This window comes from Macadamia integrifolia, chromosome 12, assembly GCF_013358625.1.
Source record: "Macadamia integrifolia cultivar HAES 741 chromosome 12, SCU_Mint_v3, whole genome shotgun sequence".
Taxonomy (NCBI): domain Eukaryota; kingdom Viridiplantae; phylum Streptophyta; class Magnoliopsida; order Proteales; family Proteaceae; genus Macadamia; species Macadamia integrifolia.
In genome coordinates this window covers 17,596,920-17,617,875 of record NC_056568.1, presented here as the reverse complement: position 1 = coordinate 17,617,875, position 20,956 = coordinate 17,596,920, and the positions used below count along the sequence as shown (strand labels likewise).

The 20,956-nt window shown below is 38.7% G+C and overlaps 1 pseudogene; it reads left to right on the top strand.

Moving 5' to 3' along the window:
- LOC122058465 overlaps positions 1-10,459 on the top strand; it is a 14,352-nt pseudogene extending 3,893 nt beyond the window's left edge.
- The last annotated feature ends 10,497 nt before the right edge of the window (positions 10,460-20,956 follow it).

The window sequence follows — 20,956 nt, the reverse complement described above, 5'->3', positions numbered from 1 at the left end:
AAAAAAAAAAAAAAAAAAAAAAAACCCCCTTGAATTCTCTGAAAGAACATTGAAATATTTAAAAAAAAAAATGATTATAAGTTCTTATAGTGTGAAATTCTATTGCTACCCCCGTCTTTTGCTTTCATATTGACCATATGTGATTGTCAATAAATATTTGAGACATTGGTCCCTAGCATGTAATTGGGAATGCCCATGTTATTAATGTCACAAACATGTAATGTATGTGCTGAAGCATGGATGTTTATCGTTCTCATGATAAGATATGATGTATTATGCCTTCTTGTGGTTGTTGGCTGTTATATGCATATATCTGTCAGCATTGATTCATCTATGCATGGTCATTGCATTGTAAAAATTCTTTCATTCAGTTTAAGTTGCACGATGACATTTATAGTTCTCTTATCAAATTCATTATTTGTTTTCTTCTTTTAAATACAGCGTGTAGCTATGGAACATGGCCTGCTATTAGTAGATGCAAAGTATGAATTTGGAAAGGCACGTGATGGTACCATTCTTTTAATTGATGAGGTGAGCCATCATTTTCTTATAAGTGTCATGGTTGTTCTTGTAATTGAGAATCAGAGGTTAGACAGTTATCATATTTTCTTGTGAGTTATTATATCAATACTTTTTAGGTGCATACCCCTGATTCAAGCAGATATTGGATCGCACAATCATATGAGGAGCGCTTTCAAAATTGGCTTGAACCACTAAACGTTGACAAGGCAAACTCTTTGACTTGTCTTTCTTGTCAATTGCAGTTTTTACCAATCTTCCTCTGTATATTGTTTGGGAATATAGAAAGTTTTTGCATTCTTGATGAGTTGATGATTGCATATGAGAGTCATGATAAATTTTGGTATTTTTTCTCCTCAATATTTTCTGCCTTTTGTTTTCTTGGTGATTTGTCACCTTTGGACTAGCAATTGTTCCTGATGTTCAGAACTATGATCTGTTACTAGGAATTCTTAAGGTTGTGGTTTAAAGAACATTGCAATCCATATGAAGATGACGTAAGTCGCAAATAATTTTCAATAACTCTCTTCTGAATTTTGCATGTGATGCCATACATCAAATCTCATCTTGGTGGGCGAAAATGTGTAGGTTCTCCCCAATGCCCTTGAAGAACTTGTTTGTGAACTTGCTTGGCGGTACGTCATTTTCCTCTTATTTATTCCCTCCACTTAGGTCTCATACTTGGAGAAAATGAAACAAGGACACTGAGGGAATGTTATTTTACTTTTATTTTCCATATAGCAGTTCTTTGATAACCTAGAAATCTTTCATGAGAATTGATAATTGATCATACATATTTGTGAAGATTTGGGGAATTTGGACTTGTGCAATGTTGAGCATAGTCCTCCTTTATTTATAATGAAATAAGTCCCTAAAGAGGACTTAAGGGTCTGTTTGGATATAACCCCTAAAAACCATTATTACAATAATGCATTATTTTACACTCCCCCCTCAAGTTGGTGTATGGATATCACACATACCCAACTTGGACAAAATAAAATAAAAAGATTTACTACTAAGTTTACAGAGAAACCAAAATATGAAACAAAAATTAAAAGAAGAAGAAGAAGAAGAAGAAGAAGAGGAGGAAGATAGAAGGGATCCATCATCCATGATCATCAAGAGACAGAGACTCCATCTCTGTTAATGTCAAAGAGAATCTGGTGGGTTTGGGCTGGAAATTCCTTCTCCTTCGTAATTTATGGTTCGAGGGTTTGATGATTCCATTTCTTCATGGAGGTATAATAAACCACGCACTGCATCTAGGGCAATTTTTAATCTCATTTCCCATAAAAGAGATCTAAAGATTGAGGCAATTTTTAATCTCATTTCCCATAAAAGAGATCTAAATATTGAGAGATATAAGTGAAGAAGAGAAGGTGGGGATTTTATAGAGGGAAGCGGTTGGGTTGGGGCAGGGGAAGAGAGAGGAGGGAGGAGAGGGTGGTGGTGTGGGCTTAAGGGCTCTGTGGAGAAGAGAAAACAGATTCAACTGGGAATAAGACAGTAGAGAAGAATAAAGCTCCTCCCCCTTCTGTTCAGCCACAGGTGGCCATAGGCGCAACGAAGAAGACGACGGAGAGAGAGAGAGAGAGAGAGAGAGAGAGGGTGGTTGTGTGGGCTTAGGGCTCTGTGGAGAAGAGAAAACAGATTCAACTGGGAATAAGACAGTAGAGAAGAATAAAGCTTCTCCCCCTTCTGTTCAGCCACAGGCGCAATGAAGAAGACGACGGAGAGAGAGAGAGAGACCTTCACCTTCTGGTTTGGGCGGCAGCGACAGCTGAGGCGGACTTCTTAGCCATATGGGCTAGAAATATAGTAAGAGTACCAAAATGTACATAGGTTTAGGTGGTAAGGGCATTTTGGTATTTAAAATAAAATATACTAACGGACATCAGCATATAAGGTATGTTCCTTAACAGTGACTAACGGTAGGGGGTCTGAGTCTAATTTGGTGAAAGAGAGGGGCTTTCCTATAATACTGGCATTTTCCAGGGGGTGGCGCCGTAAATTACCCTAACTAATATTTCTAACAAAAACAAGGTATAATAAAGGGGCTGGTTAAACCATAACCAATCGAAATATGCGAAATTTCGACAAAACCAGTTGAAACCTATCGTAACCATGTACAATTATATTGTGGTACCTGGTTTTATCTCGCAGTAGGTTGAAACCTGGGAAACATGCAAAATTTCGAGTGAAATCTGCGAGATTTCGATCTATGGTTTTATCGACTTATCTGCAATTCTGGGTTTCTTAGCTTCTTTGAACCTTAATCACCTGATGGTTTGGTAAAAAAGACCACCTAGTGCATGAGGCTCCTGCTATTGCAGGGTCTGGGAGGGGGCAAATGTACGTAGCCTTACACCCTGCTGGTTAGATCCTATTAGAATCTACAGCAGAACACTTAGAATCCACTGAGCACCACACCTGAATCCACAGATGCATAAGCCTAAGATTCACTCACCTGAAACAAATTCAAAGCATCTTTTCATTCAATCATCAAATTTTGGTACGGCTGTGGTACCTGGTTTCATCTCGGAGTAGGTCGAAACCTGCGAAACATGCAAAATTTCGAGTGAAATCGATGAGATTTCGTTCCATGGTTTTATTAACTTATCTGCAATTCTGGTTTTCTTAGCTTTTCTGAACCCTAATCACCTGATGGTTTGGTAAAAAAGAGCACCTAGTGCATGAGGCTCCTGCTATTGCAGGGTCTGGGAGGGGGCAAATGTACATAGCCTTACACCCTGGTGGTTAGACCCTATTAGAATCTACAGCAGAATCCACTGAGCACCACACCTGAATCCACAGATGCATTAGCCTAAGATCCGCTCACCTGAAACAAATTCGAAGCATCTTTTCATTCAATCATCAAATTTTGGGTACGGCTGTGGCTCTTTATATTTAGTTAAGGGAAATTCTCTCCCCTATACTTACCCTATATATTCTTACTCCCCTACTCAAAAGTTTCTTTTCTGATTGCCCCCAGAAAGCAAACTTTCACCTCTATTGCTCCCCCACTAATTCTAAATCCCTAAATAACCCTGCTTCCCTCCCCTCCCCTGCCCTCCCCCCTCCGGTGGCACTCCACTCCTGCAGCCTTTATCTGTCATCTCCCCCTTCCAATCTGCCACCACCTCTCACCCTGCCTTCCCCTCTTCTGTGAGACACTTCTCTCTACAACTCCCACCCACCTCCCTTTCCACAACCCCCGCCCCACACCCTAATCTCAGTTTCAGCTGTACTGTAGATCAGGACAAAATGCCAAAATCTTGAATGAAAGGATCTGTAGGAAACCCTGGTCGAACATGAAGGTTCTATCAGTCTGCTTGTGGGCTATGTTCTGAACCGCAGATTCTTCTCATCTGTGCTCATTGCATGAAATCACTGTGGGTGTGTTGACTCTCATCTCGTCCTCGGTTGAAGGTCTACATCAATGAAGTCCATTTGTCATTCAATATCTTGAAAAGCTATTCAAGATGTCATTAACCTGCAACGGACAAGAACCTGAACATTTACCCCTTTATCTTTACCATGCTTATGACTGGAACTCCCATCGGACCGTAGATCTCTTACAGACTTGTCACTTGATACTGGAGTCTCAGAGAGAGAGAAAGGGAGACCGATCTCCCTTTCTTCAGTTGCTGTGACTGTGCAGAGTCCATAGCTTAACTCCTCAGACAAATCTCAAAGTGTTCTGCAACAAGAACCGATGAGGAGATGAACAAAGAAGTCACATTGAATTTCAAATCAAATACTCCAGAATGTAGAACAACCAGAAGAATGAACTCATTTTTTCTCAAAATCTGAACATTGAAAACCCTACCAATAAATCCTAATGTAGCTCATGCACTCAATAAATTCTTTTCCAACACCTCGAAATTGAGGCTTATGAGATCGTCAAACACAATTTAGATATACCAAAACCCAACAATTTTCCTTTTTGAAGGAAAGAAAAATCAAGCTAAGAAGTTAATTGAGGAGTGATTCAGTATTTCAGTAGATGCACCGAAGAGCCAAAGAAAGTAATAGTACAACAAAATGTGGTAAAAGAATTACAGCTTAACTACTAATAGAACCTAAATCAGTCGATTTTGGGAATGGAAAGTAGTTTGATTGCTTAGCATGCACATCCATTTTCTTTCTTAACTGTGCAGTAGTTTGATTGCTGGGACTGTTCTTTCTAATTCAACAAACAAAAGAGGGGCAAAGTCTCGTTTGAAGTGGCGAAGGTTAGACCTGAGAAAGTATGAAAGTAAGTACGCTCACAAAGCCTTGTTCTGGCGTGCCAGCTTGCCTCCCAATGGTAAGGGGGGAACAAAAACAAGAGAATGCAGTTCAGTTGCAGATATGATGGAAAACGACTAATCTGAAAGCTTTGAATTGATGAAGCAAGGACGAAAAATAAGACGGTGAGAAATTGAGAGCTAAAAAACTTACAATAAATCTCTTAAGGCTGGCCGATCAAAGAAATATCCAAAATGTTGAAGAAAAATTCGAAGAAGAGTTGAATCCATGGACTAAAATACACCAGAATCAATGGTGATGGTTCCAAGCTCCCCTTTTGATGGGGTGGGGCAGGAGTTGTGGAGGGGGGAGGCTCACGGTAGAGGGGAAGGCAGGGGTGAGAGGTGGTTGCAGAGCAGAGGGTTTTTGAGGGATGCTGGAGAGAGGCTGTGGGAGTGGGGTGCCACTGGAGCGCAGAGGGGGAGGGGAATTGATGGAGGGCCGGTAGCAGTAGGGAAGAAATCCCTGAGAGGGATCTCAGAGTTGCAGGGGAGAGGAAGAAATCGCACTAAGAAAGGGGGGAAAGAATCACACACACGCCCGCAGGCTCTCAAATACTCAAACTCAATTCATCTTTTTTAATCTGTCTAATAACTTGGATTACATGCCCTTATATAATAACTGAAAATTAAAACTTGCCTAGTAAAATCTAAAACTAAAATTAGCAACTTCAAATTTGCTTCCTAAATTATTACTAATAAAATTAGAAACAAATAAAATTTAAATTGGTAACTCCCTAATTGACTAAGAACTACCCAAAAATAAAAGATTACATATCGTCCCAAATTAAATAACTCAATTCTTCCTAAATAAAGTAACTCCTAAAATATCCTATTGATTTCAAAAAATCTAATCGGACCCAACTTGTCTCGGTCGAGATTGCCCGACGGGTCAACCCAGTTCAGCCTCGATTCTGCATCAGGAATAGTGGTAATTTAGGAATTTAGAATTAGCTGGGGAGAAAGAGAGGTGAAAGTTTGCTTTATGGGGAATAAGAATAGAAACTTTGAGTGGGGGAGTTTGATAAATATGGGGCAAGTATAGGGGAGTGATAGAAATTTACTCTTTATTTAATAATGCTGTAAACCAGAAAAGTAACAAACCCAAATTAACTCAACACCTCCCCATCAACCAGCTGATTGGAGGGACTATATTCTAACCAAACAAATTTAAATAATAAAGAAACAGGCTGGAATATAATATGATAGCTTAGCTAATTACAATAAAAAATGGAAGAAAATATCTGCTACACTTTTTCCACCATTTGGACCATAGTTTTTAAGGTGCTGGTAGCCTTGGCGTTGATGCGGTCTAGAGATGGTAAGGCAGTGCTTCGCCTTATGTGAAGTGGCGCCTTATGGGTTTTTTTTTTTTTTTTTTTTTTTTTTTTTTTTTTTTTTTTTAAACACAGTTTAAAATTACTTGATGAAGATTCCAAATATAGATTTTTTATTGGTAGGTGTATGGTTTTGTTAACACTTGAGATGTATGGGATCAGCTTTACTCCATAAAAAATAACCAAAACAAATAAAACAAAAACACGATTCACAAACAGGGTTTGGATTTTGTCAAGTGTTTTAAGAAAGGGCTTTGAGAAGGAATCAAGGAACAAGGAAGAACCATTGATCTAGGCCACCATTTTGCTCCGGTAGCGGTGAGCTTCATTCTTCTTTGACGGGAGTAGAAATATATTGGATGACCTTAGGACTTAGGCACTCATTTTGGCATCATAGAGGTAAGTATAATAAATACTTTTATTTTTTATGTCTTCTTTTCTTTATATTAATAATTTTGTTTCATAATTATGTATTTATATTATATGTTAATATATTATGATGATTAATGATTAATGATTGATGATTGATGATTGATGATTGATGAAAATGAACTTAGTTTATTCACTTTATTGATTTGTTTTCATTGGTATGAATATGAACCTTTAATATTTATTTAACATATGAGTAATAGGATTCAACTAGGATTTGAGCCAAATAGATTGGTTTTATAAAAAAATTACACAGGAACGTTTATGAGTAATATGATTCAACTAGGATTTGAGTCAAATAGATTGGTTTTATAAAAAAATTACACAGGAACGCTTATGAGTAATATGATTCAACTAGGATTTGAGTCAAATAGATTGGTTTTATAAAAAAATTACACAGGAACGCTTTAGTCAATAAGGCGACGCTTTATGCCTGCCTTATCGCTAAGGCGCTTTGAAAGACCCTCAAACGCCTCCGTCGCCTTAAAAACTATGATTTGGACTGATGTTATCCGGACAGATTCAATTTACAAAAAATAAATAAATAAATAAATGATGATAATAATAAAATAAAACAAATAAAAATAAAGGACCTGGACATTAGAGTGGTTTAGTTGATTGGACCAATCTCTTGGCCAAATCTCAGTCCATCCTTGGTTTAACTTTAAAAGTTCATAGAACACTGATTCAAAAGAAGAACCGTGTGCTGCCTTGGCTGCCAGATTGTACTTTTTCTCCTAGCATTGTTACTGGTGGCTAAATTTTGCATCAAAAACCTCCAGCAAAATTTGGCTGCAAACTTCCCTTGCCAACCTTCATTCTGTTTTTCGCAGATGGAACATAATTTTACTTACCATTCTTGATTATGTTGCTACAATTGCCTGATTAAAAGAGATGTTATCAAAGGGGTGTATCCGGTGCATTAGGCTTCCGCCATTGTGGGCTCTAGGGAGGGTCATATCTAATTTATTTTTGGAATCTAGTAGGATATTTAAATTTTTTATTTTATTTGGAAAAAATATGTAATCGTTTATTCTGGGTTATTTTGGGGAAGCTATTAGACAAGTAGACATTTCCAATTAGGGTTCTATTAAGTTTCTATTTATGTTAATTTGAGTTTAGGAAGTTATTAGGAGTCTTTGGGTTCTATAAATAGATGTGTAACCATCGATTTTGGGCAGATTAAAGGTGAATTGAATAGAGTTTGGTTTGAGTAGCCGTGGCTGTGTGCACGATTCTCTTCTCCCCCCCCCTTTCTTCTGTGCAATCACTCTCTCTCTCTCCTTCCCTGCGACCTTTCTTTCCCTCTTTCTTCTTCTTTTCTGATTTGTTTTACCACCCATTGTTTCTAGGCGGTACCTGCAGCCTTGGACAGTGACTTCAAACTCCTTGGTGCTTTGTTGGTTTGGGCTGAGAGTAACAGGGTTACTTCCTTACCTGTAGGCGATATATTACCCATGGTAGAGTGCTTGATAATCAGTATATTGTGAGAGCCGAAACCTGCAACTCAGGCTCTTTCTAGCTTCTGCCCGGATCTGCTTTCAGAGGGCTAGATCTCTCTTTGTTGATGACTGTTGGAGGTGCTAGGGCTTGATTATAGAAGGGTTTTGAAGTACCTTCCTTTGCCTGGAATTTCAGGCTTAACTGAGAAGTATTGAAAGAGAAATCTCTTCTGGTTCGAAGCTTTTTCTCCGCCTATGGTTTGTGGCTGGAGGTTGAAGACAACCCAAATCACCTCATGATTCTCTTGTCTCTTTACTTTGTTTTCCCACCCTCATTATTACCCTTCCATCTTCCTTTATTTACCTCTTGCCCTTATTTTCATCATCCTTCCATGTTTGTCCCTCATTAATATATATAATTCGCACTTTGCACTAGGTTTCTTTTCTAAGGACTTGCCTCTGTTTTCTCAAGGGTTCCATGTATTTTTATCTGTTGAGAGATGTAAAGGTGATTCCCTAATTGTTGAAGGGAAATAAAATCTGGATTCAAGCCTATTATACTTGTCTACTGAATCAAAATTATAGTCACCATCTGAACAACATATCCCAACTTAATTGGGTCAGCTACATGCTATATGGAGATTCCAAGTAAGGACGAGCGCAAGGATCCATGCAAAAAGATTGATGGGTTATGGCTAATTATAATACGTGTTGGCTCTCAACCTGACGCACCACTACAAATCAGCCACATGCTTATAACGACAGAGTATAATACAGTACCAACTGTCTACCTGACGTACCATATAGATTGGTCAAGCCAAAACGTCCTACATGCATTATGTCCCCCACCAAGACAATCCATCACCTAACCTACTTTTATAAAAGGAGAAATGAGTTAACGTATTCTTGACAGCCCCGATAAATTCAAAAGTAACAACTCGAACACACAACTCCGCATTGAAAACTATGTAATTAACACACAACAACACTAGACTCGAAGAGCCCGGTAACCAACACAACAATACCAGTCATCATTTGAACCAGATACATAAAAAGCTACTGGTTGCTTAGAGGCACTTGCAGTTCCCTCAGTCATTACTGAAGAGAGTCTTCATCAACATCAATCGATAAGTTAGAATGATTCATGACTTATGAAGACTTGAAAGTGTTCTCTCTCTCTCATGCCCGTGCTAAGCATGATGGCTTGAAAGTTGAGACTTGAAAGAAGGCCCCCATCTAACTCACGTCAACGCATTAGAAGTATGACTTATACAATGGTGCCAAAATTGGAATGGTTTCAGTGCTCAGAAAAAAATGGTGAAGAATAGAGCCCGTGAGAGAGAATAAGACTGGAATATCGTTGGAATACAATAACCGAGGTTTTAATGTCTACAATTTTGCTAATACCCTTTATCAATAACAAAAATCAGGGTATTATCTAATTAATTTAAAACCCTATTTTACTCTTGATCCAAAGTAATTTTTGAAATAAGACGGGGAAAATAAAGAGAGGTGTCATTTAGGCAGTCCCTATATATATATATTGTGTGGTATGGGAAGTATCTTTATTCAACATTAGTTAATTATTGCCATGAAACTATGATTATTTTTGTCTTTATGTCACAACTTAGAAGAGTGTGGCTAGATATAACATAGCATGCACCTTGGAGCCAGGATAACTGATCTTTCTGGGGGTACTGACTGTTAATGTCACTTTTTGTTTCTTTCTGGTATTAATTTTATGTTTCTATAACACATTGTATGTTTTACATATATGTCCATGTTGGTGCTAACTATTTATTCTTTGTGGCAGATATGTTTTGTTGTATGAGACAATCACAAACTCTTTAAGATTTGAGCCGCCACAAGAAGAGGTAGTATAACACAGCATACTGATATTGCTTGATGTCTGACGTCTCATTTGGGATCCTCTGTGCAGGAGCCAATACATGACCAGATATCTCGGAATGTCTCTCTGCCACTGTCATCACTACAGCAATGAACTTGCAAGCCATTAATAGTTCTACCAGATTCCCATGCTGAGCTCCTCAGTTTTGCCTGAACTCCAATCTGGAATTGCTGGAACTTATTTTCTCGTGGTCAGTAACTTCAAGTGCAAGTTATGATTATGAATCGACCATCTGCACTTACTTCGGTAGACACTTCATTTTAGTTTCAGACATGCAGTTACAGAATTTTTAACCCTCGGCTTCAAGGAGAGCAGTCACTAATGGCGTGAAAGAATAGGGTCTTCTAGGAGGCATAGTCTGAGGATTAGTAGTTGTTGTTAAATGGCTCTTTTTATGGGTTGGCTTTTCCATAAGTTGTGTATGTTTATGCATAGAAATTAATTTTATCATTTTCGCTCATCTATTTTATTCATAATGGCCAGATGGCACTAAATTTGGAGAGCAGATTATTAGTTTTACCATGTTTCTTTTCATGTCTCTTGAGTTGGAATCAACAAATCTTGTTCTGATTATATTATCATATTTAGGAACCGATGAACTTTGATGTAAAATTTGCCTCAAATAATGAGACATGATGGGGCAAAGACAGTGGATCTATAGCACCTAAGGTTACGATGTTATGAAAATGAGAAGGGAGCAAGTTACAACAGCCAGTTACTGAACTGTTGGACTTGGAGCTTTGAAGTCAAGATATGTAATCATTGATGGGATTTAAATGACATCTGAGCAGAAGTACGGAACTATATATATTTTTTGGATTGAAAAAAAAAAGAGACAAAAACAACTACGGATTCATACAAATACTAGAGTTTGTACTACCTATAGTGGCTAGAGATAATAAGTGATGCATGGCTGGGCAACTATTAGCATTCTTACAACAAAAAGTAATACCATCTGATAGGTTTTTGATTTCCTAGAAAGTTGCAGTACTTATGAGTGGTCATGTTCCTCCATCAGGTCTTGGAAGGAGATTTAAGCGCTTATTTTTTGAGAATCAGATCTCTTTCAGCCTCCATCCTTTATCAGCCGCCATCTGCATACTTGCTAGAATTGCTTAGTTGCTGAAGATGAATCAGAGTTGATGATCCTAAACTTGCCTTGAAATAGTATTCCATATGCCCATCCTGAAGTTGATGTCAAAACATTAGTAGCACCAGCACAAATCAAAACTGGGTACGACAAAAAAGGGCTATGGCATCCTGTACTTAAGCTGGTTGGACCATCTGAATTAGGTAAATTCAAAGCATCAATTTTTTTTATCATATAAGCCAAGTTGAGCAATTCAAGTATTGATATTTTTTAAAACTGATAATGGGTTGGGGCTGATGTTGGATGCAATTATTTCATTCGTATGTTTCCATATAAAGTATAAAGTGATGGAAAATATGTTAAACATCCATACTTTCTGAGATTGGGAATACATTCTTTTATTAAGGAAGGAGTTAATTATTTGTACAAGGTGGAAAAGTTTTCGTATTGAGGTCGTAGTCCTAATGCACCAGCTGCCCAAATGTGTGCTGAAAAGTCACATAGGAAGAAAAGGTGGATTATTGTTTCCTCATGTTGGCTACAGAGGGCACAGGATGTATCTATATTCATCCATTTTCCCAAGAGTGACGCACTGGGATACCCTTATGTGAGACTGTCCATAGGTAGGTCTTGAACTTTGGGTGGGAATTTAACTTCCAGAGTAATTTCCACCATTTTCCATTGAGAGAGGTGGTATGATTGTAAGGATTGGTGGTTGAGCATATAAACTTGGCTCCAGTTTTCGTGGAGAATTTTCCATCGGGATGCAAGGTACACCTCCATGTGTCAACATGGGGTGTGGGATTGATTTGTGAAATCTCTTGGGCTATATTAGTACTGAAAGTTGTTCTTACCAAATCCATGTTCCAAGGGTAGTTTGTGATTAGACTGCTTACCTTTTGCGTGTTATTAACTGATGGCCATGTTGCAATGAGGGTGGTATCGGAAGAAATCCATGGTCATGCCATAAAAAAAGTATTTTTCCCATTACCTATCCTCGAGATTACACATCTTTTGAGAATCAGAATAATTGATGTTAGGCCATTCCATATCCATGACTTGCATCTTTATAGAACTGTGGGTCAAAAACGGACTTCTGATGATAGTGCTTAGCCCGAAGTATATTACTCCACGCAAAATTTGGTTCAGAGATAAATCTCCAACCCAACTTGAGTAGAAGGGCTTTGTTCTGTATTGATGCATCTGTTGGACCAATGCCTCCTTGATGGATTGGTCGGCAAACTTTTTTCCAAGCAATAAGATGGGGGTTTTTCCCTTCTGTGGAATAATTCCCATGCCAAAATTTAGCACAAATAGAATCAAATTTTTTGCAAGGGGAAAGCAAACAAGTCACTCAATGGGTGAGAATAGAATAAAGGGTGGATTGAGTTAGGATCTTCCTTCATGCAAATGATAGGAGCCTTGCTTTCTAGATAGAAAGACGATTAGATATACGACCAACAATGTGATGAAGACTGGCTGTTCGGGATCGGGGATGTATGAAATTTGTTCCAAGATATTTGGATTCTATATTCATTTCCTTGATCTCGATTAGAGAACATAGTTGACGCCGCTCGAAGGTAGGGATCTTTTTACTAAAGAACACTTTGCTTTTTTCAAAATTAATGTTTTGGCCAGTCAGATCACAGAATAGCTCCAACACTCCCTTAATGGTGGATAGATCTTTTGGGGTAGCATGGCAATAGATGAAAGAGTCATAAGAAAAAAGCAAGTGAGTGATTTTAGGGGCATTTCATGATTCCTCTGAAAAGATTCAATTCTCTATAGGTGGACAGAAGTCTTGATAATACTTCCATGGCAGTAATGAACAAATAAGGGCTTAAAGGGCATCCTTGGCAAATTCCTCGCGATGATTCGAAGAAATCAAAAGAGGATCCTTCTAACTTAATGGAGAATGAAACTGAAGCCATAAGATAGCTTATCATATTGCACCAATGTTCCCCAAAGCCTAACAACTCAAAGACACCCACCAATTATACTTCATTCCACCCTATCGTAGGCTTTAGCCATATCAAGTTTTATTGCAACAAGACCTTTTTTTTTTTTTAGAAGATGGAAAATATCATGGGCAATAATGATATTTTCTGAGATTTGACGGCCATGAATGAATGCATCCTGAAATAGAGAAATGAGTTTATTCAGTTTATTTTGCAGGCAGTTTGCTAAAATCTTAGCAATAATCTTATATGATACATTGCATAGACTTATGGGTCGAAAATCACCAACATAACATGCTTCCTCCTTTTTGGGTGTTAGGCAAAGGAATGTATGATTAACCCCAAAAGGAAGGGTACACTATGTGAATAAAGTTTTAACAAGGGTGGTGATGCTTGAAGGGTTGATTCAAAACACCAGCAATGGCTCTCTGGTTGATTTGTCAATATGATTGTTAAACTGTAATCATCTTATCATGGCTTCATCTATTCCCTCAAGTGCTTTGTGTCAGGTTGCGGTCTAAGGAAGTGGTTAGGCACTTCAATTCAACACGGTAAAAATTGGATTTCAACCCTAGATCTAATACACAAGTTATTGATTATGCCGACTAAGTTTTGAGTGAGTACAAGCATCATTATCATTTTTGAGTAAATACAAGCATTATTATCATTTTTGAGTAAATACAAGCATTATTATCATACATGTATTGAAGGAAAATCATGGCCAAAATGTAAAAGGGAGATCAAATCCACATACCCGTATCTAGCTGCTCTGCGCAGTTAGTACACGAAAAGTAAAACAAACATGCATAGAGTGAAAAGTGAAGACGAAACTAGTCCTACCATTCATCTCATGAATATGTAATATTAACATAGGGTTGGGGAGTCATTGCATCCAAATAAGAGAAATATGTAAGTAAGACACTGAATATACAAGTAATGTACAAATATGCTGAAAAAGAGGTGATTACAAGGAAAATTTGTTAGTAGAAAATAGAAATAAAATAGGAAAAAATTCAGTAAAATCAGGTTAGGTAGAAGACATCATGTAAAACCATTTTAAAAAAGGAATTTTTTACAAAAGATCAAGGGAAAAGTGCCTTTAGTTGACCTACAATATGAGAATCCATTGAGAGAAAATCTTAGATTTTGCACTGGCCAGCAAGGAAGAAAATCCGAAAAAAATAACAAATAAAATTGAAAACATGTGAAAACTTTACAGTAGATAGATCATGACTTAACTTGTAACTTTTTTAAGAAGGGAATTTATAAACCTACGAAAATTGATGTAATCGATTGCACTTCACTACTTCATTGCTACCCTACTGGGGATATCGGTGACCTGTGCTTAGTAAAAGTAAGATAACTTTGTATGGAAAATTTAGAATGGAGGTCTGTAAAAATGGAATGCAATAGGACTTACCCCTCTACAGCTTTTGTGAAGGGTGAATGCTCAGGTGTAATAAACGCAAGTTCAAACTGATCCGAAGTACAACATCAGATCCTTACAATTCTACTACGCGAATCTCGGTGGCTATGACTGAGGGTGTCAAATACACGTATGACTATGTGAAAATGTGTAAGATCTTGTAGGATCCCAAAAGTATGAGAGGGGTCATATATTTATAGTTGTGAGGCTCCTTGGTCACCAAGGAAGATATATAATTGCTTCCATGTAAGGGTGAGGTCTCCTTCTTTGCTTAAAAGAGATTTGGGTCTACATATGGGAAGTGTATAATCTCAAAGGGTGTGGAAAACTAGCACATTTGTCACATATGTTTCTAGAGTCTTCTAGGTGTCCAGGGTCATAGTTTGTGTCTAGATATGTCCTTTGGGTGTCAAGGGACGAGATTGGGTCGAGATTTAGCAAAAGATCCAAAGAATCCCGACAAAATTGCAAGACCTGACAGAATTGGTTTTCTGGCCAACATAATTGGGATTTGTCGACGTCGGCTAGTGTGTAGATAACATCGGTCAAAATGCATCTGGGTCGGTTTTGATTCAATACAACTCTGGCTCGAGTTGATTTAGGAAGTTTGTCCAAATGGGTTCCCAGCTCAATTTGGGATTGATTAATGGTCTATGGGGTAGCCTTGGTAACTTATAGGCATGCCAAAGCTATTAATGTTACACCCATGCCCTAGTAAGGTTAAATTTGAATTTTTATCAATAGGAAGTACACACGAGTGTCAACTCTACTGGCTTGCAAAAATCTACTACACGAAGGGGGGAAATGACCCTACATGTCAGTGTGGATGTTGCCGATTGATGAGCACATTTATGTGTGAAATATAAGTAGTAAAACATGCATTTTTGCATATTTAGAATGGAGCTACCTTGGGTTTTACTCTCTTTTTGTAAGTTTTGTATTTTAAAGGCCTTAAACATTATCAGGCGTTATATCTCTCCAACAACAACTACCTAGTGTAGTTGGTGAGCTATAGTGTGTGAAATTCCCTTGCTCACTAGGAGGTCTCAAGTTCGAATCTCACGGTTGTCTTTTAAAAATCGGCCAACAAGGGTTGTGTGCAAGAAAAATAAATAAAAAAAAGGGAAAGAAAATAAGCAAAAAAATTATAGGAAATTTCTTCAAGTTTATTTCTCTCTTCTCTCTCCTCCACCTTAACACTTTTAGTCTCAAAAGATCTCACCTATCAATTTTGATTTTCTCTCTTTTAGGAAAGAGAAATTTATTACCCTACCTCCCCATTCCCTATAAATACAACTTATGTAAGAGGAGGGGATACACTTCATTCTTCTTTTAGGGTTTTTTTTAGTTGCTTTCTCCTTCTCTCACTCTCTTTAGTTTTAGTTCTTCTTTATTTTTTCTTTAATCACTTTTGTAATAAATTTTTATNCGCAACCGCTCCATTTCTTATGTAAAGGTGCGATGGGCTGATCATTCACTTGAAGAAGCATCTTGGGAGGTAGAAGAAGAAATGCGAGCCAAGTACCCTCATCTTTTCGATCAACCAGGTACGCAATTTCGAGGACGAAATTTTTCAGAAGGGGGGGTAATGTAATATCCCGCTTCTTAAAACCCGGTCTGATTTCGCGATTGAACCGGTTTAACCATGCAGGAACCGAGCCAGAGGATATTAGAGCGGGCTCCTTATGGGCTATGATGGCACGGGTGACCTTAAACACCGGCTGGCCCGACAAGTCCGAGCCAGTGCCAGAAGAGACGGGAGTACCCAAACCGTGTACGTGCACCTACCATAAGGCTATGTACGGATAAAACAGGTATTATATCTGTATTTTAGATATATACGTAGGCTACAATGTATGCCTGGGGTGGGGTTTGAGCCGAGGTCCGAGCCCGATCAAAATCCCAAGTTTTGACTCTCGGGTGGGTATGACAGGTGGGTACACCTACCCACCTGAGTGACCCATCCATCACTATTCACTTAAGTAGGAATAGTATATAAAGCTTTATGACTTCTTTTCTTTCCATTTATTACCCCCGTACGTTTGGTGAGAAAAGTAAAGAGGAGAGAGAAAAAGAAAGGGAAGAAGAAAGGAAGAGGAAGAAAGGGAGGATTTCAGTGGCGCCGAAGCTCGATCTTGCCATTCCGGTGCCGGGAGAGTAATCTTCGACTCGAGATCTACAGTTGGAGGTAAGAAAAGTTGGGTTTTATGAACATTCACCATACCCACGCCTTAAACCCTTGATTCGGGTATGGTTTCTTAAGATCTTGTAGACACCCTTTGAAATGATGAATCTAAGGTTTAATAGATGATTTATGTGTTGATCTTGAAGGATTTGAAGAGATATTGACAAGGTAGAAGGAGCATTGTGAGTTGGAAGTGATTTGGAGGGTTTGAAGTCATTTTTGAGCAAAGAAGGTAAGATGGTTCCCCTCACTCGAATCTAACTTAGATCTAAGCTAGAACCATCCTATAGGACTTTAAATGTGTGAAGAATGGGTTGAGAAAAGCCCTATTTGGGTCCCCAAGGAATGGAGGAAGTTGAGAAGAAACTGGGGTTTTTCCGCCAAAACCGGTGGGTGCAACCGGCGGGTCCCTACCCGCCTGAGTCACCCACCTGAGAGGACCAGGGGGGTTCTGGCCAAACCGGCGGGTAGGACCGGCGGGTATGGACCCGCCGGTCCAAAACCGGCGGGTAGGACCGGTGGGTAGACAACCCACCTGAGTGACCCACCTGAGTGGCCAGAATGTGATTTTTGGGTCCGATCGAGCCCAAATCGGACGTGGGACCTTCTTTCGACGTTCTAAACACGATTTTGATGTCGGATTTCATTAATTTTGATTCTAAAATGGTGAAGTACTAACCTCTCTCAATTTTGTTAGGTTCACCAAAGCCTACCCGTTTCGCTCCGGATCTCACCCGTACCGAGCGGGAATCCTTGTACGCTACAAGTAAGTGGAGAGAGGACGTTTGGCCTATTTCAAGGCATTTGGTTGGAATTCCTATAACTATATCTAATTTAGTCATGTCATCATGAATATGCTATATAGATTAGTCATTTCACACATTGATGTGCATTTATGCTATGTTTACTTTTCAAATGCAAATTGAATGAGATGTTATATGTTGAATGTGGACATCATGTTGCATAATGCATTGATAGACTAGATGCCGTGGTCGGCTTGGAAACGAATGCATTGGTGGCCCGTGGTATGGGACACGGAGGCACTATGCAGTCGTACTACATATAGGAGCATGCGGTATTAGGATTCTCACCATCCCGTGCTACGACCCTTCCCAACAGGGGTTAAGGTGTTGGGTTGCCATTTGGGGGGAAGCAGGGGTCGCCGTTGTCGGACACTGTGGCGGTTAGGCATTACGCCCGGCAAGTCATGTAGGACAGTCGGCAACCCCGGTGGTATTTCAAGAGGGCCAATCGTACTGCTTTTAAATTGCTGGAGTCAGTACTGTCATTTAATTTATTTACATTTCTGTTGAGAGCCGGTGGACGGCATTGTCTTTATTTTTTCGAGTACTCACGGTGGGCCTTCTCCAACAGCCCTATGGGCGTATCGCGGGAGGGAGTTCACGGCTCGTACCCGGAGTATACGCGCACCGTGGTTGTAGTAGCACTAAAACCAAAGACTTAGTAATGTTGTTTAGGTGTATGTGATTTAAAATGACTTGCATGGCATGTAGTGCATATGATGTGTTGTGATGTGTGGACTGTTGTGTGTGGTCCACCTCTCTACTTACTGAGCTAGTGAGCTCATTCCACGTGTATACCCCTTTTTAGATGATTTTGCAGGTCATGCATCTGAGGAGCTTGGGGTGGGTCCCACAGTCGAGTTTCCTGATGAGGACTGGTGGACCCCTGATGAGTTTGAGCACGGCGTAGACTGCGCGTGTGAGAGCTGTGCTGCAGGACAGCAGTTCTGAGGCCGAGCTGAGCTCCAACCTTGAAACCGAGCCGAGCTGTGCACTCTGATTTTCTTGATGATTTCCTGTATGTACTTGATATTTGAATTTTATTCTTTTTGTGTATATATCATGCCTTCGGGCCCAAATGTATATAATTATGGTATTATCATTTGGGTATCGAGTATATGGGAATTATTTACAGGTAAAACTTAGTCTTCCGCTGATCTGATGAATTGATGTTAGTGTATGTATGCTGTGGTGGAATACAGTATCTGATGATCCTGGCAGGTTTGGGTTAACCGGTGTTAACTCGGTCACCGCTCCGGTTCAGGGTGAACGGGGTGTGACACGTATGACTATGTGAAAATGTGTAAGATCTTGTAGGATCCCAAAAGTATGAGAGGGGTCATATATTTATAGTTGTGAGGCTCCTTGGTTACCAAGGAAGATATATAATTGCTTCCATGTAAGGGTGAGATCTCCTTCTTTGCTTAAAAGAGATTTGGGTCTACATATGGGAAGTGTATAATCTCAAAGGGTGTGGAAAACTAGCACATTTGTCACATATGTTTCTAGAGTCTTCTAGGTGTCCAGGGTCATAGTTTGTGTCTAGATATGTCCTTTGGGTGTCAAGGGACGAGATTGGGTCGAGATTTAGCAAAAGATCCAAAGAATCCCGATAAAATTGCAAGACCTGACAGAATTGGTTTTCTGGCCAACATAATTGGGATTTGTCGACGTCGGCTAGTGTGTAGATAGCATCGGTCAAAATGCATCTGGCGTCGGTTTTGATTCAATACAACTCTGGCTCGAGTTGATTTAGGAAGTTTGTCCAAATGGGTTCCCAGCTCAATTTGGGATTGATTAATGGTCTATGGGGTAGCCTTGGTAACTTATAGGCATGCCAAAGCTATTAATGTTACACCCATGCCCTAGTAAGGTTAAATTTGAATTTTTATCAATAGGAAGTACACACGAGTGCCAACTCTACTGGCTTGCAAAAATCTACTACACGAAGGGGGGAAATGACCCTACATGTCAGTGTGGATGTTGCCGATTGATGAGCACAATTATGTGTGAAATATAAGTAGTATAGCATGCATTTTTGCATATTTAGAATGGAGCTACCTTGGGTTTTACTCTCTTTTTGTAGGTTTTGTATTTTAAAGGCTTTAAATATTATCAGGCGTTATATCTCTCCAACAACAACTACCTAGTGTAGTTGGTGAGCTATAGTGTGTGAAATTCCCTTGCTCACCAGGAGGTCTCAAGTTCAAATCTCACGGTTGTCTTTTAAAAATCGGCCAACAAGGGTTGTGTGCAAGAAAAATAAATAAAAAAAAAGGGAAAGAAAATAAGAAAAAAAATTATAGGAAATTTCTCCAAGTTTATTTCTCTCTTCTCTCTCCTCCACCTTAACACTTTTAGTCTCAAAAGATCTCACCTACCAATTTTGATTTTCTCTCTTTTAGGAAAGAGAAATTTATTACCCTACCTCCCCATTCCCTATAAATACAACTCATGTAAGAGGAGGGAAGACACTTCATTCTTCTTTTAGGGTTTTTTTTAGTTGCTTTCTCCCTCTCTCACTCTCTTTAGTTTTAGTTCTTCTTTATTTTTTCTTTAATCACTTTTGTAATAAATTTTTATTTCAATTAATGGAAACACGCTTTTATTTTTATTCAGCCTTTTATGTTTATGATTTATGCAATTGAGTTGTAATTTTTAAAGTTATAGTTCTAGGCTTAGATCTAGGTGATAAGATCACGAGCCATGGAGCATCTCTTTTTTTCAAGTTCAATTTTTTTTTTTTTCAAGATTTGTTTTCTCCAGGCCTAGAAATTTCAGATTTGGTTTATTCTAGATTTGGTTTTTAGGATTGGCAATATCTCAAATCACCCAAGCTTTCAAGTTCAAGCATTGATTCAGGTATGTAGGCTTCTTCAATAGTCTTCTCTCCCCCCTCTCATTCCCTCTTCTGACTACCCTTTATTTCTTAATTTAGAATTTTAATTTTAGTCATTACATTATTGTCTCCCCTTTTCCCTAAGGTTTATTGCTAGTGTATGTGTTGGCTTTGCCCCTCCTAGCCATAGAACCATCATTTTATTATTTTTATTTTAATTGCCTCCCTTTCCCTAAAGCCAAATGGAGTAACCCTTGTAAGAGTGACTCTCTGGTCAAGTAGGGAAGCTCATATTATGATGCATCCCTCGAGCTAAGTAGATAAACCTGCTTGTGAGCCTCTCTCTAGCTTTATCCCCTTTCTTTTACTTTATTTTCATTTCAGTATTTTTTTCCTTCATTATTTTTTAATTGTGTGGGGTGTTTATTTTCAGTTATTTATTTATTTAATTTTAATTGCATGACTTGCATATTTAAATTCTTAGATGACGAATGGTTAGGATGTTATTTTAGATACATATGTTTAGGACGGTAGTTAGAATTAGATCACAACCATTATTAATCTGTTCATTTTCGCATTATTAAAAGAAGCAAAAAAATAAAGTGGCTGCTCTCCTTATGTTCGACTTGTAGCTACACTGATCCGTACGCTTGCGGTTATATTTTAAATCCTAACACCGATCGAACTAGAAGGGATTCAAAGCTCCCAAGTCTTAGTAATAAGTGACCAC